Genomic DNA, 15,736 nt, shown 5'->3' on the forward strand with positions numbered 1-15,736 from the left:
AGTTGAGAACTAGACCGTATCCGACTTTTTGCTCTTTGCCATTGACCTAATTTAGAAAAACGATCCCTTTATTACAAATTTTAAAAAGTTATAGGAAATAAAATATCAAATAATATCAGGTGATTGATTATATTTACCTTTATGAAAAAAGTTACATACACGTGTTTTTCTTTTAAAGGATATCTTATCTGCTACTGATTATCTTCGTTATCTTCATATTTTAAATGAACACGCTCACTTCTAACACTACTGCACAAAATATAGCACAGACACCACCAATACACACTGACTAACGAACTACTGAGCATAGATTAATATAGCGTTTACCATTGAGACTGACTGAGACACAAATGACTAAGATGCCATTTTAGGTAAACAATTAAAATGTGGCACCACCTTTACGCCACTACGTTGACTGAAATAATATTGTAACGTTAACTGAAATATTCTAATAAGACTTCTAACTATACGGGAAACTACAACTACAGATGCGCTAGTATCGTCCATCTGTGGTCGGGTTTAAAAAGGTAGAAGGCAATACGTTATATATTTTGGTTTGCGAATTGGCTAGATAAATGTAGATTCGTTAATTTGCAGTTGCGTCTCGTTGATAATTATGCTTTAAACTGTATTAACGTTTCATAAAAGAAATACCTACATTGAAAGATTTTTTCTCATTTGTGCAAGTAAATAATACATTTATTTATGTTCAACAAAATTCATAGTCAAGTGAATTTCCATAAGTTGTTTATTAAAGAGATATCGTCTCTTTATCCTTTTACATCTTGTGGCCGGAGACATTCGACCAGATTTATAAATATATCAACTCAATTTATTACTACTGCGAATATTTTATAAATTAAATTGGGATAAATATTATGTGAAGGTAGGTACATAACTATTTTAATTTCTGTAATGTTTCAGTTTTTTCTCGTTTGTAAATACAGTTAACAGTGTTAACTTAACACTTTATTTGACTGCAGTGAAATATATGTTATATGGAATGAACATTTTGTCAAATTAATGACTGATGATGGTCACGCACGGTCAGCGTCGTCTGATACGGCTGGTGACTTTTGATGGCAATCATGGCTACATAGCGGATTGGTGCCGACTTCCGATATAACCGGAAGTGCTGAAGAGTTCTAAATATTTTAGTTGTGTTCGGCCCAGGGACATTGCCTTGTTGCCAAGTTTACAAATTTTTCGGAGCAATACTTTCCTAGATATCGATCGACACAGTTCCAGGTGAGACACCCCTGTATATACCCACGTATATGTGAATGCAGGATGGTTAAATAAACAATTACGTGAAATTAATCACCAAAAACTTTAATGGAACAGAACTAGTAAACATTTCTATGAAATATTCAATATATAAAAGGCCGGTCGTTAAAGCTGAAACAAATGGTTATCTGAATTTAAAAATAGCAATTGCCTCAATTCGAAGAGTTTTGTGATTTTTATTATAATTTCAAGAAGTTATCGATACTTGAAAACTAATGACTGATGATGGGCACGCATGGTCAGCGTCGTCTGATACGGCTGGTGACTTTTGATGGCAATCATGGCTACATAGCGGATGGCAGGAAATATTCGAAACATGCGTAAAAATTTTTCGCGTCTTCCTGCGTGGTTGGTGGTGGTTTCGCAGTTCTTGCTTGCACAGTCAGTATTTTCTGGTACGGTTAGTGGCCTCTGGTGGCAATCGTGGCTTTGCAGAGGGGAAATTAAACAAATTTTCCACATTGTGGCGAAAACAAGTTCTCCCGTCCTGCGCCTTCCGATCGGTTTAGTAGGTCGTCTATTTGCTTACTCGTGGTTCCGGTAGATTTGGGGGTAACTGCGCCTTGTATGGAGTTTTGTTAAAGGGTTATCGAATTCTTTTCGAAACATAGGTGAATTTCTTTACTACGATAATTATTTTCAGCAAAAGGTTTCGTATGAACTGTTAGTGATGATTCGTTTTTCAGGTACACAACGCGCTAAGTTGACTTACATACAAATATTTCCACTAATGGTAGAAGAACGAAATGTCGATACCTCTAGGAGCCTCAGAATTTTGACAAGTGTCTCTACTATGCAAATAGAATAGGTTTGATTTTTTATTTATTTTTATTTTTTTGTATTAAAGTAACCTTACAACTTTTTTTTTAAAAAAAAACAATTATGTGGATTATTCATTAAAATACAATTTTAAATATGTTATCAAAACAAAATAATATATTTTTCTTTATTTTTTGGGTATTTTGCCACCTGTGAAAAAAATTTAAAAATTAGAGAAATATAAATATACATTGGCGCTCTAATGTTTTCATTTTTGACAAAATGCTCAAAAAATAAAGAAAAAAATAAATAACTTAAAGATACTTCAAGAAATCAGTGGCGTAGAAATTTATTATAAGTTATTTACCCTTACAAAATTAAAAATTCCTACACCAATGATTTTTTGGGTTTTTGACACATGACGTATTTAAAATTGTATTTTTAACAAAAAGCTCTCATTAGTTATTTTTTATTTTCTTAATTGCATATGTTGTCAGCTTTTAATATAAAAGATCAAACCTTTTAAAATGTCTCGTTTTCGAACAAAATGTTAGAGGTATTATTTCTTAGAAATTTCAATAGTGTTAAAAAGCAGAACGTTCATTGGTGTCGAAACTCCTAGAAATATTGACCCCTTCGTATTTCTGCCACTGATTGACGTATATTTCTAATTGAACTTAGCGAATTTTTTACTTCTACTTAGATAAATCCGTTTCATCACTATGTTAAACATCCTCTAAAAATATTATTCAAGTAATAATGATTACTGACTAATGGATGATAAACTGTAATAATAACTTTTTAAACTTTTTATTAAAATAGAATATACTTAATGACATATTACTAGTGCGTTACCTATTTCAAATATTTTTATAAAAATATTTCTTAAAATGTGGGTTATTATACCAGATACCAGATATTGATACCTATTCCCTATTCTATTATAGTTCGTATGTTTGATTGCGGGCAATATGGCTGTGGATTGTGGGTCACTACAATGGAGATTGAAGATGTAAGAGATGAGCTTCATACCTCCTCACACGATGAGGAAATTTGGAAATGAAGAATGAAGAATTTGAATATTTGATCAGCTGATGAACGACGATCCGTGTCATCGTGCCATCTACTGGACAAAATTGTTACGAGACCGTAAAGAATTGTTACCGCTGATAGTGATCTAATACAGTCAAGACACAGCATCATCTACAGCGTAGAGGTGGTGCCACATTTTTAATTTTTCCCAAAATGGCATCTTAGTCATTCTGTCTTAGTAATTAGTGTGTATTTTGTGTCTGTGCTGTATTTTAGCAGTAGTGTAAGGAGTGAGTGTGTTGTTTAAAATATGAAGATAACGAAGATAATCAGTAGCAGATAAGGAATCATCTAAAAGAAAAACACGTGTGTATGTAGCCTTTTTTCACATAGATAAATATAATCAGTCACCTGACAGATATTTGATATTTTATGTCCTATAACTTTTGTGTTTTAAAATAGTTATAAAGGTATCGTTTTTCTAAATTAGGTCAATGACATTAAGTAATAGGTCTGATATTGATCTGTAGTTCTCAACGCAGCCGAAAAAACTAAACCCACATAAACAGTGGCAGAGGTAATAGAGTTTAAAAATAAGTTTTGTTATTGTTGTAACGTAACGAGCGTGTGTGAGGGGAGCGGCGGAAGGGGGGCGTAGTTGTACTATATTTTCTAGTATTAGAATTCATTGATGTGTTAATTTTGTCTAAATATTTAATTATCATAATTTAAAGTAACATGTAGCACAATGACACCGATTGTTTGTGTAGGTGTAAGGTCCTTGGCGCTTGCGCCACTTTTTTCACTTCGCTTTCCATTTCATTAATAAAATTATATAGGTAGGCTTAAGTATGTAACAATACGATTCGCTGAAGTTGACAAATCAACGTAAAATATTATTAATTATTACCTACAGCACCAGTGTCTAATTTATATTGAGTCACCAGCCTAAAAATACTACTCATTTATTAGCAAGACTAGAACAGTGAGCAACATTCGCTATTAAGTATAAACCAAGCCCGAGACAAAGCCTTTTATTGTTAAGAGTTATCAACGTAATTAATTGAAGAAAAACATCTTGCGGAACGATAACCGAGCCTTTTAAAGCGAGTTAACGCTCCTGCTAGCTGAATTTAATTAAATGGAAAAACTCGATCTCCGGCATTGTTGGGGTTCTTATCCTGGGTTACCTGAGGTCAAAAATACTAATAACATCACGGCACGTAACACGTAACCCTAAGATGAATGAATCATTGAATCGGAAGGGCTGCAAAAATGAGGCGCTTCCAATTTCTTCCAAATTTGAATGAAACAACTGCGGTTATTCTATTTTGGATAGTGTACATTTTCCGTTTTACGTATAGGTGATACACTACACTATTGTTCTAGTTGCCTAAGTTTCAAGTATTGGTAAATTCAAGAAAAGCTCTTTTATTTACTTCAATCACAGAGCAAAATTGTTAGAACATCTAATACCTACCTATAGGGTTGAACAGAATCTCAATAATTTTCTTTGAAAATTACTAAGCTCCTCGAATTGAGGCAATGTATATTTTTAGATTTATATAAACATTCGTTTTAGTTTTAACCGTCTCTTACCAAAGCTTCTCAGAAATGTACACTAATTGTATTCCATTAAAGTTATTCATTATTAATTTGGTTTAAAATGCGGTAATTGTTTATTTAATCATTTCACATCCTTAGATCTGAATATGTCGGTACATATGTAGGTATTTAATACAGGAAATATGTGAAATTTATTACAAAGCTTTTTCTAAAAATGTTATACTTTGAACAAGATTTTAAAGTTGAGAAGTAGATATTTCATACTTCACTCAACTAAAAGTAACGCAAAACGCAAGTGAAATACAAATGAATTCATTTTATTTGTAATTTGACTTCGATACTTCTCTCAAGATATCAGCATCTTAAACCTCGCATGTTTTTCAAGCTTATTGGCGTCACGGAAGTGACGTTTCTTTCCACAAATATTTATTTATTGTAGTTTACACTAACGACTGACATTGGTCCTACTTTATAGATATGGTTTTCAAGTTCGTATCAAATATTCTAGTATACCTAGATAAAAAGAAAACTGTTGACGTTAATGAGTAAATATTAAGGTACTACTTGGGTAATGCATAATTGGTCACTTTTTGTTGTATAATTTTCTAATATACGCAATTTTGAACGAGAATTAAAATCATACCTGATTATTTCTTTATTTATAGATGTTGTGCGGATCATCAACATAAAATAAAGTCAACAATAATTACAAGACTTATGTCATTGTATCATTGCGAAACACGTAAATTACACAGCCACACAAAAAAAGAAAAGTAGTCTGTACTTTTCATGCGACACATGTTATCTGTAGTATTTTTGCCTCCTGATCACGAATACGGTGTCAGAATTGAGCTATCACATCACAGAAATTTCCTAACTTCAAAAAACAGGTAAAAAATAGCAGCATTTCATGAAAAAGCGCTAAGAAAAATAATAAAAAAATTTTTTTTCTATATTCAAATGATCATTTATATAGTCAAGACCCCGCCAAACGTGAATCCGCAGTCAGCATTAATGGTTCTTTTTCTAACCTCAAAAAAAACTGGTCAATTAAAGTCGGATATCACAAATTTTCAAGCAATAACAGATTCGTGCCAAATTTGGTATACGGGAGTTTTCTGGGCCTCTGATCACGGATCCGAGGTCAATTTTGCAAAATTCAAGATGGCGGATCCAAGATGGCCGACCAAATTTTCAAAAAATAACAGAATCGCAGCAAATTTGGTAAACGGAGGTTTTCGGGGTCGTTGACTACGGATTCGAGATCAATTTTGCAAAATTCAAAATATCGGATCCAAAATGGCCGACCAAATTTTCAAATAATAACGGAATCACAGCAAATTTGGTATACGAGGGTGTTCGGAATCGCTGATTCGGATTCGAGGTCAGAATTGCGAAACTAATTTTGTAATATTTTACTTTATAATCTGAGTACCCAATCATGTGTTAATCTACTTTTTTCGGCTATATCTTGTTCTTTTTTCTGTAAAAAATCTATTCACGGGTTGAATTTTGTAAATTTGATCTCGTATTCGTGCTCAGTAACCTCGAATACCCCCGTATACCAAATTTGGGGCGAATGTATTATTTTTTGAAAATTTGGTCGGCCGCCATCTTGAATTTTGAAAAATTGACCTCGAATTCGTAATCAGCGACCCCGAAAAAAACCCTTATACCTACCAAATTTGATGCGAATCTGTTATTTTTTGAAACTTTGGTCGGCCATCTTGAATCCGCCATCTTGAATTTTGCAAAATTTACCTCGGATCTGTGATCACCGTGATCACCCCCGTACACCAAATTGGGCGCAAAATTTGTTATTTTTTGAAAATTCGTGATATCTGACCTTAATTGACCCGTTTTTTGAGGTTAGAAAAAGAACCATCAATTCTGACCGCTAATTCACGTTCGGCGGCGTCTTAACTATATTGATGAACGTTTGAATATAGAAAAAAAATTTTTCTATTTTTCCTAGCACTTTTTCGTGAATTTATGTTATTTTCGACCTGTTTTTTGAGGTTAGGAAATTCCTGTGATGTGATAGCTCAATTCTCACACAGAATTCGTGATCAGGAGGCAAAATACTGCTGATAAATGAAAATGTCGCATGAAAAGTGCAGATTACTTTTCTTTTTTTGTGTGGCTGTGTTATTATACGCATCGTGACATCGCGACGCAAGTAATATACCAATAGGTTCAGTCCTATCTCAAAATGAAAAACCCATTGCCTTCTATAGTAGAACGTTAAACACCGCTGAAAAAAAACTACTCTCCGTAGAAAGAGAACTTTTGGCCATAGTGGAATGTTGTAAACAATGGAGACCGTACATCTATGGAAACAAATTCACAATTGAAACGGACCACAAACCCTTGGTTTGACTCTACTGTCTTAAAGAACCAAACAGCAGATTAGTCAAATGGAGATTGAAACTCGAAGAATTCGACTACGAGGTAAAATATAAAAAAGGAAAAGAAAACGTAATAGAGGACGCATTATCCCGCGTAGAAATAAATAACGAACAAACCGAAATAGAAACAGAAGACGATATAGACCTCACTTCCTTATTTGGCATCGTAGACCCATCAGAAGAACTACCACCTGAAATTGCAGATAAAATTTTAGAAAATGGGCCACCTTTTGACTTGTCTAACCTAACATCTGACAGACAAATTGACGAAAACGAAACGATTCATTCATCTAGCGAAAACCCTATCTGTGAATTACAAATCACAGACAAAATTTTGCAAACCTTCAAGAACCAAATTATTTTAGAATACGGTGATTCATATCGTGTCAAAGAAACAAAATTAGAGTCCACAAACAAAATTTGCCACAATGTTTATATTGTTTATATTAGAAAAAAATGCGAATCAGACCAACTAATAAAATTCCTGAAAGAACATAAGTATTAAACCGAAAACGACATATTGTGTTTATTTTAAGTCGATTGAAATCGAAAATCCCTTTATTAAATTGATACAACAGTTTTTTAACAACACAGTTGTATTTATAAAAACTAATAATAAACCTCTATCAATAACAAACTATATGTTCAATAAACATCTAGAAAAATACTATAAAAATAATCACAACGGCATACAAGAAACATATCAACATTTCAAAACTATATTATACACCTCATATGAAAGAGTTAAGTAATAAACAAATATATCAATTAATGTTAAACATGTCTAGAAGTTAAATACGAAAGACACCCTTATCAAACACCCCTACAAGGCCCCTTGATTTCAAAAAGACCTTTGCAACATTCATACATAGATCTCTATGCCATTCAAAATTTTACATTCATAACTATCTTGGATAACTTTTCCAAGTACGCTCAAGCATATTACGTACGCGACAAAAATGCTACCACAATACTTATCAAACTCATTATTATTCACACCACAATTTCCCCAAAAATCACGTGCGATAATGGTAGGGAATTTAATAACGCTCTACTCAGATTCACGGCAAAATTGAAAATTAACAAAACCACACCCAATTTTATTACAGGATTTTGACAATCGCCCAGACGCTGATAGACAAGTCCCAGGCATTTCGGGAAATTCCACTTAACAGCAATAGCACCTTCTTTCAAGAACAATGGGGAACTGCCCAAATAATAAGTCATTATCATCAATTTTACTTTTATATTAATAATTCACAAATACACCGATCATACCTTTTACTTAATAGCAAAATTGAAATAAATGAAAAATCTCCTCAATTATGCCAATTGAACAATAATCTCTTTTCAAATTTGAAAAACATAGATGATCAATTTGCAAAAATTCTACAAACTAAAAGAACTAGACGAGGATTAATCAATGCTTTAGGAACAGCAATAAAATATATATCAGGAAACTCGTCAGGAAACCCTGACAATAACGACTTGGAACAGATAAACGCGAACTTAAATATCCTTTTTTCAAATCAAAAACAAATTAATGCCCAAAGTAGTAAATATGTTTCCTTCGCTAAACATTTAACAAACAGGTATCAGAAAGATTTATTACAAATTCAGTCAAGCATCTTAACTTTTCTAAACAAAACCGATCACATATGGGAAAACTTACTTATTCTGCAGAATCTAATTTTAATTGCTGAAGAAATATTAGAATACATGTATAAAATAGAAAGAACAATATCTCCTCATCGGAAAGTTCTCTTTGCAAGAATTACATTTAATTTACAAACAGTTTAACGAAATCTACAAACAAGACGAACTGTTGCCGTTTAATAAAATTCACCCTTTCTCTATTTTAAAAATGTGTAAAGCCAATACTTTATTAGTAAGAAACAGTATCGTTTGTATTTTAAAAATTCCTATATTGTTAATATTGTTAGACACATAATGATACCACCGAGGAGATATCACCTACAATCACACCAGAAGGAATTATGGACAAGAGAAAAATGCAACAAAATAGAAAATCGTTTCATATGTGAAAATCAACCCGAAGAAAGTCTCTCTGGAGCAAACTCTCCAATATTAGTGAGTGTAACAGTGCCTTAATAACTAATAACTTCGATATAGGAATAGAAAAGAAGGATTAGTTAGAATTAAAGAGTTGAATAGCGAACAATTGAGAATGTAAATTTTACCTAAAATAAAGAAAATTGTTGGCATAACTTATTTTTGTTTATAACATCAGAAGTGGGATAGTGTCACGTGTCTTTCACCGAAAAAATAGCGCATTTATAACTGCTATTAACTATATACAGTGTGTCCCATTAAAGTGGTTAAGATGAGTGATGATGATGAAAATGCTCTTTACCAAAGTTTGCTGGAAAAACACATTGAAAGTAAGGTCAGTGAGATTTTTAATAAAAGTTGCACCCAACTCAGAGCAAACTTGGAGTCGGCCAACTTGGAAACTGCATTGGTAGAATCGTCGACATCATCTATTCGTGGCGATATTATAATTCCACTGTTTGATCCAGATGACAGCACAATGACGGTTATTGGATGGCTCCAGAAAATCGATCAATTGGATGAAATACACAAGTGGTCGGAATATCAGAAAACTGCATTTATGCAAGAAAAACTGCGGGGATCAGCAAGAAGATGGTTTCATCGTTTGGAGGATTATAAGAAGACCTGGGAGGAGTGGAAAACAGTATTGACGCTTGCATTTCCGAGATCCACAGATTATGCAACTGTGTTAGAGGAACGTGTTGCAAGAAAGAAAGAGCCATGTGAAACCATGACTCATTATTACCATGAGAAAATGTCACTTACACAGCAGTGTTGGTTGAACAACGAAGCTACAATTTCCTGTTTGATTAAAGGATTCCCTTTAGAATTGCAGGCAAATGCGAAGGCTTTCAAATGTAACACTCCAAATGAATTATATGCAGGATTTTTAGCGTCTCTCGAAAATTACCAGAACTACCAGGATGAACATGGAAAATTAAAGAGGTCACGACCTGAAAGACATGAGAAAGTTCCTAATAGATCTGGAGGTTGTTTTAATTATGGCAAATTTGGACATATTTCAAGAGATTGTCGCATGAAAGGTGTTTTACGATGCTATTTTTGTAACGGTTTTAGACACAAAAAGGAAGATTGCAAAGTTCGCAAAAGCAATATTAATGAACCGAGTACGTCTTCGAGAAACTAGCAAAGATCTGTGAAAATTATAGGGAAAGAGATTAACCAAATCTATGCGAAGCAGTGTTCCATTAATAACGAAAATTTATTGGCTTATTTGGATAGTGGTAGCCAGGTTAATTTATTGTTGAGGATCTGAAGTTCAAGACAATCATTTAATCAGCATGAATGTGAAAATATGGGCTGTGCTTTGCCATTCGTCATTTGATAGATCTATACTTCTGTTACACAAGGGGTATATATTTTTAACAGTGATTTTATTTAAAACTCTGTAATCTACACACAACCTAAAATCATTATTTTTCTTTTTGACCAACACTACAGGGCTAGCATATTCAGACTGTGACTCCCTGACTATACCAGAATCTAACAACTTGTTTACTTTTTCTCTTACAATTGCTCGTTCATTTAACGCCAATCTATAAGGACGATAACATACAGGTTTCGACTCATCAGACAACTTAATTTCTAACTGGCACCCCTTCACTACTCCTAACTCAGCAAATCAGTTAGCAAAACAATGTTGCCATTTATTCAGTACTTCTAAAACTCTCTCTTTTGACTCGGAATCTAAATCAGCATTTACGTCTACTCCACCTATCCGAATCTCTCTAACATGCTTAGCATTATGGCTCAGAGAACTCACCCTGTAATCTCTCACAGCGGTGCCGTCTTGACATCTGAGTCCTCTACTAATGAGCCTGCCTCATCTCCACTTTATTTTTTCATTACTGAGGTTCGAAATAGGAACCAAACAATGAGAACCTCTAAACACCATTCCGGGAATACAAATCACACTTCTCCCGAATTGAAAGCGTTTGTTTTCCATCAAAACTTCATCTTTTTCATTCACATCGCTAATTTCACAGTCCACCATCGTCATTGAGTGAGGATACAGTATACAGTCTTTTAACAAACTAATTTTTGATCGCACTTCCTCTCCTTTCTCAAAAATGTCTTGTAACCAGTTATCGTCATTTTTGATCAATTAGAAGTTAACAACGTTGTATATTATCCTTTGGAAAGTAATTTTACTATAAGTGTACCTAGTTTTAACAGCGATAATTATCCTCAAAAAGGATTAGAACTGAAAACCAATCATTTATAATTTTGATGATTTACACAGAGATCTAAGAGATATTCAAAAAACTGTAAAATTATACCTTATACATTTGTACTCTAACATAGCCGCAATAATTACATGTATAATTTCTATTTTCATTTTAATTGTAATCATTATTATTAAAAATAAGAAAAAGTTAGTGATACTGATGACTTCAAGAAAGAATAAGAAGCCATCTACCTCCACAGAAAAGAAAGGGACAGAGCTAAAATTAATACATCCCCGACTTGAAGACGAGGATGTACTTCAATCTTAAGGGGGAGGAATTATGTCGCCAACTTCCCATTATACATTGAAAAGCAAACATTCTTTCTAATCATTTGTTTGCCATTAAGATAACATTAATGTAAATACCACTCTTACTAATAAAAGATGTGCAAGCGCGACTAGTTAGTTAGTTGGTACGTATTGGTCTTGTTAGACGTCTCGCTACCCACTCGCTCTTTGTCAGTATATTCAGTGTCCTATACGTTTGTTATAGTCGAGTTCGACATTTGTTTTTAAAAAGCGAATTGTGCGGACTGAAAACATAACTAGCGTACAATTATCTGTAAAAAATTAAAATACAAAAAAAAAATTCTAAAAAAAATAGAATAAAATAAGATCCCACTCTAGACCCTGTCTCATAAATTTGCATATGCAAAGACGATTTTTTTGAGAAGGAAAAAAAACACTTTTTAAACCAAAAAGACTGAATAAAACTAAAAATTTATTAGTTTTATATGGTTTTTTTTATAAAAACAACTCAAAACGAACAAATAGTTTATGGTATCTAGTTTTTGTCAAGTTACAGATATTTTATTTTTTTTACCCAAAAGCTCATAATTTCTTGAGGGGTTGAAATAAAAATTTGAAAAGCTACTCTAAGTGGGTACTAAATAATACATACTTACCAAAAAAATAGGAAAATTAAAAATGGTCCGGTCACGGCCTCAGTGATTTGGAATGAAATACCCGGAAATACCCCATATATATTTGTTTTAAAATTTATACCTCTATATACATACTTACATATATTTTAAAAATATTGTGACGTTTCAAAATATAAGTTTTAATTATCACTTCACCGAAAAACTCGTCTCGGGCTGTGTGATTCGAAACACATTTTTCTGATAACTTTTCCAAGATAATGTGGTATTTTTAATGCAATTTTATTGTTATCTCCTCATTTCTAAAAAGTTGCAAGTAATAATAACATGATAACCATTTAGCTCTTGACTTTCATTATCTTTAATAATTTTGCAAGTTTTAATTATATAGGTACCTACTGGATTTATAAAGAAAATAGAGCACTTTATATTTCTCAATAGTAGTAGTAATAGCACAGACAAAGTAGCTATTGGCGATAAGCTATATTGTCTGTGGTAATAGTGTTAGTAAATAATAATAGTAATAAAAGATTAACAAAATAGGTATTTAAATCTTTTTTGCAGTATATTAAAATTGGTCTATTGGCTCTATACAGTATATCAATTTGGTCTCCCAAGCATCTGTATCATATTTTTTTCATATTTTTTACATTGTTTTGTTTTTATATGTTTTCTATATTTTCTTCCCTAGAATCAGCAGGTTCTGTTTGTTAACCAACTAGTAATCGTTAGAGATTAACATAGACGTCTTGTTTTTAGTAATGCCGCTTCATGGGAAATTAAAATTCAACAAATTGTACATAATTCAGCTAAAGCTTCGCAGTAAAATTTTATTTATGCTAAATTCGTCAATAAAAACAAGTTTTGTAAATGTCTACCAGTTGTTTTGTTATTGTGGATCTACTAATTTGTGTTTTAAAATTTATCGTACCACCTACCTATCTACATGTTTAAAATAATTTTAATTGTAATTAATCGTAGCAGCTGGAGGGTCGAATTTTAAAACTCACATCACCAAAAAAAGTCGTAGCGAGAAGCGAGGAGCAAAAAAATATTTTTATGATTTTTCTAGGTAATACTTAATTATGTTCTTTCTAATGCAGTTTTATTTTAACTAATAATAATTCTTCGTCTATAAATTTGAGACATGAAAACCATTCAAACTTCGATTTTCATTAAGTTTAATTGAGACATTAATACTTTGGTAATTTTTATTATACAGGAGGTCTCTATAAAAATTTTTCCTAGAGACCCCTGAAAGACGCCACTGAAAATCGATTTTTTTATAACTTAAAATATTTTGTGTAATTTAATTATTTTTTAATACGATAGACAACAAATAAGACTTTTTAAAAATTGTCCCATGAAAACAATTTGGCTTTTAAGGTTTGCCAGGGACGGACTAATTGTAGCACAATAATGTAAATTTTTTTACACCCGTTACGATAAGGGCGCAAAAATAATATTTTTCAATTTTCAACCTTGAATTAAAAAAGGCACTTGATATCGATAAAATGAACCGTTTTCATGAAAAAACTTTTTAAATACGATTTGAATTATATCCGCAAAAAGTATTAAAGAAGAAGAAAAGAGAATTAAACTGATGAAATTTGATTTCTTTTATCTAAAAAAAATGCAATTTTTATTTACACTTGTTTACTAAAAATAATCAAATTACAAAAAGTATTTAAAAAGTTATTAAAAACATTTTTTTTTCAGGGTCGTCCCTTAGGGGCATGTATCTCCATAGGGGATCGTGTAGGGAAAATTTTTATACGAACTTGTCATGTTATTTTAATGTCACCTGTACATATTCTGGGACACCCTGTATACCTACTGAATTTATAAAGAAAATAATGCATTATACTTCTCACTAGATATTAACAATGTAAATAATAATTTATCAACACGAGACTGAGAAATGATTAAAATATTGATATAAAGGAGCATAAGTTAGATATAGGTACCTACTTTATTTTCAGTTAAAATGTTTTTCTTTGCATCGTTTTGGTTTTGTAGCAACATCTAAATTTTAATCTAATTGTAAGTGAAATTTTAACTAGTAAGACATTTGTGGTAAAATACTTTTGAATTGACAGTGGTTTATTTAAGTTTTATATACAGTATGTCCACGAATTGAGTGCACGTGGGGTGTAAATGACAAAAAATTTTCGAGTTGAAATTTGAGCTTCCGAGTATCATCTCTGCTTGTAATTAAACTAGGAAGTTGAAAAAATTAATTCAATTAATTAATAGACATGGTGTTTTACGATGAATTTTCAAAAATTGTCAACAGTAAAGTACCTTTGTTTCTAAAAATATCAAAAATATTTACTTAACAAAGTTATTGAGAACTAAAAGATATGACAGATTGTCAATTTTCAATTTAATCGGCCAACTTTGTTTTTTTTTTCTTTTCAAGCTAACTTTGTTTGTGGTTTGTCGAAAAAACAAATATTTTCAGTTAAATGTGAGGTTAAAAACTCGGTTTTTCTGATATAAAAGTTCATCATTTTTTAAACAATTACAATAGGTACTTAAATATTTTACATGAGTATTTTGTTAAATTTAATGTGCTGTACTTATTATTGCTGCTGATATATGCCATAGCATAATTTTCACTTTTTTTTTAATTATTAAGCTCAGACAAATTCAAAAATTTTTCTTAAAATTTAAACTTAATTTTAACAATTTAAAATCTATTTGAGTTAGCTCAAAATCTATAAAAAAAATTAAAATAGGGAACTATATAATAATACCAAGAGATCCAGAATGATTGAAGCGTTTGGGGAACAGAGCCTGTTTCTAACACCATCTTTAGCATATAAAAAAATCTGTAGTATTGACAGAGACAGGCACAGGCTGTAATCTCCTAACACTTCAATCATTCTGGATCTCTCTGTACATATATTGTTGTAGTAAGTAGTAACATAACCTATATCAGTGACAGGTAATTTATAATCTTGACCTATTTCTTGTGTAGAGACCAGTGTTGCAGCCTTAGAAATTATATTCTAAGGTTACAGCAGCAGGGAAAGAACAATATTGCAGTAGATAACACTCTTCCCTTGCTTAGACAACATAATCATTTCCCCATTGTACGAGGTCTGCTCAGAAAATAATCGAATTTTATTTTTTAAACTGTATTAATTTTATATATTATTGATTCTTGACTTCTTGAAAGTACTCCTCTCCTTTATTCGCATACTTTTCAAAGCGGTGTTTCCATTTTGGGAAGCGGTGCTGGAGAACTTACTGATAACAATTTTGTACACACGCCCCCAATTTCCTTCCTGAAAATATGGCGGTGTCTGTTTACATCTCTCTTTTCTGTTTGTGCATTCGTTATGAATATATTTAATAACTTTTGTATTATCTATTAATGATGTAGGTATTTTTCAATTTTGTTTAAAATAAAATAGTAATTACAACTATTTTACTAAAGTACAAATCAAAGAAGTGTAACAATCCCTCCGTCCTCA

General features: G+C 32.0%; 2 protein-coding genes across 4 annotated transcripts in view; one reads left to right on the top strand and one right to left on the bottom strand.

The window, feature by feature from the left end:
* LOC108911676 (integrin beta-PS-like) overlaps positions 1-402 on the bottom strand; it is a 32,581-nt gene extending 32,179 nt beyond the window's left edge. For both annotated transcript variants that reach the window (XM_023455170.1, XM_018716668.2), the window contains exon 1: positions 138-402. The gene's annotated coding sequence lies outside the window, so the exon portion shown is untranslated. The remainder of the gene's footprint in view (positions 1-137) is intronic.
* A 2,867-nt stretch (positions 403-3,269) lies between these two features.
* LOC108911674 (integrin beta-PS) overlaps positions 3,270-15,736 on the top strand; it is a 37,169-nt gene continuing 24,702 nt past the window's right edge. For both annotated transcript variants that reach the window (XM_018716667.1, XM_018716666.1), the window contains exon 1: positions 3,270-3,448. The gene's annotated coding sequence lies outside the window, so the exon portion shown is untranslated. The remainder of the gene's footprint in view (positions 3,449-15,736) is intronic.

This window comes from Anoplophora glabripennis, unplaced genomic scaffold, assembly GCF_000390285.2.
Source record: "Anoplophora glabripennis isolate ALB-LARVAE unplaced genomic scaffold, Agla_2.0 scaffold575, whole genome shotgun sequence".
Taxonomy (NCBI): domain Eukaryota; kingdom Metazoa; phylum Arthropoda; class Insecta; order Coleoptera; family Cerambycidae; genus Anoplophora; species Anoplophora glabripennis.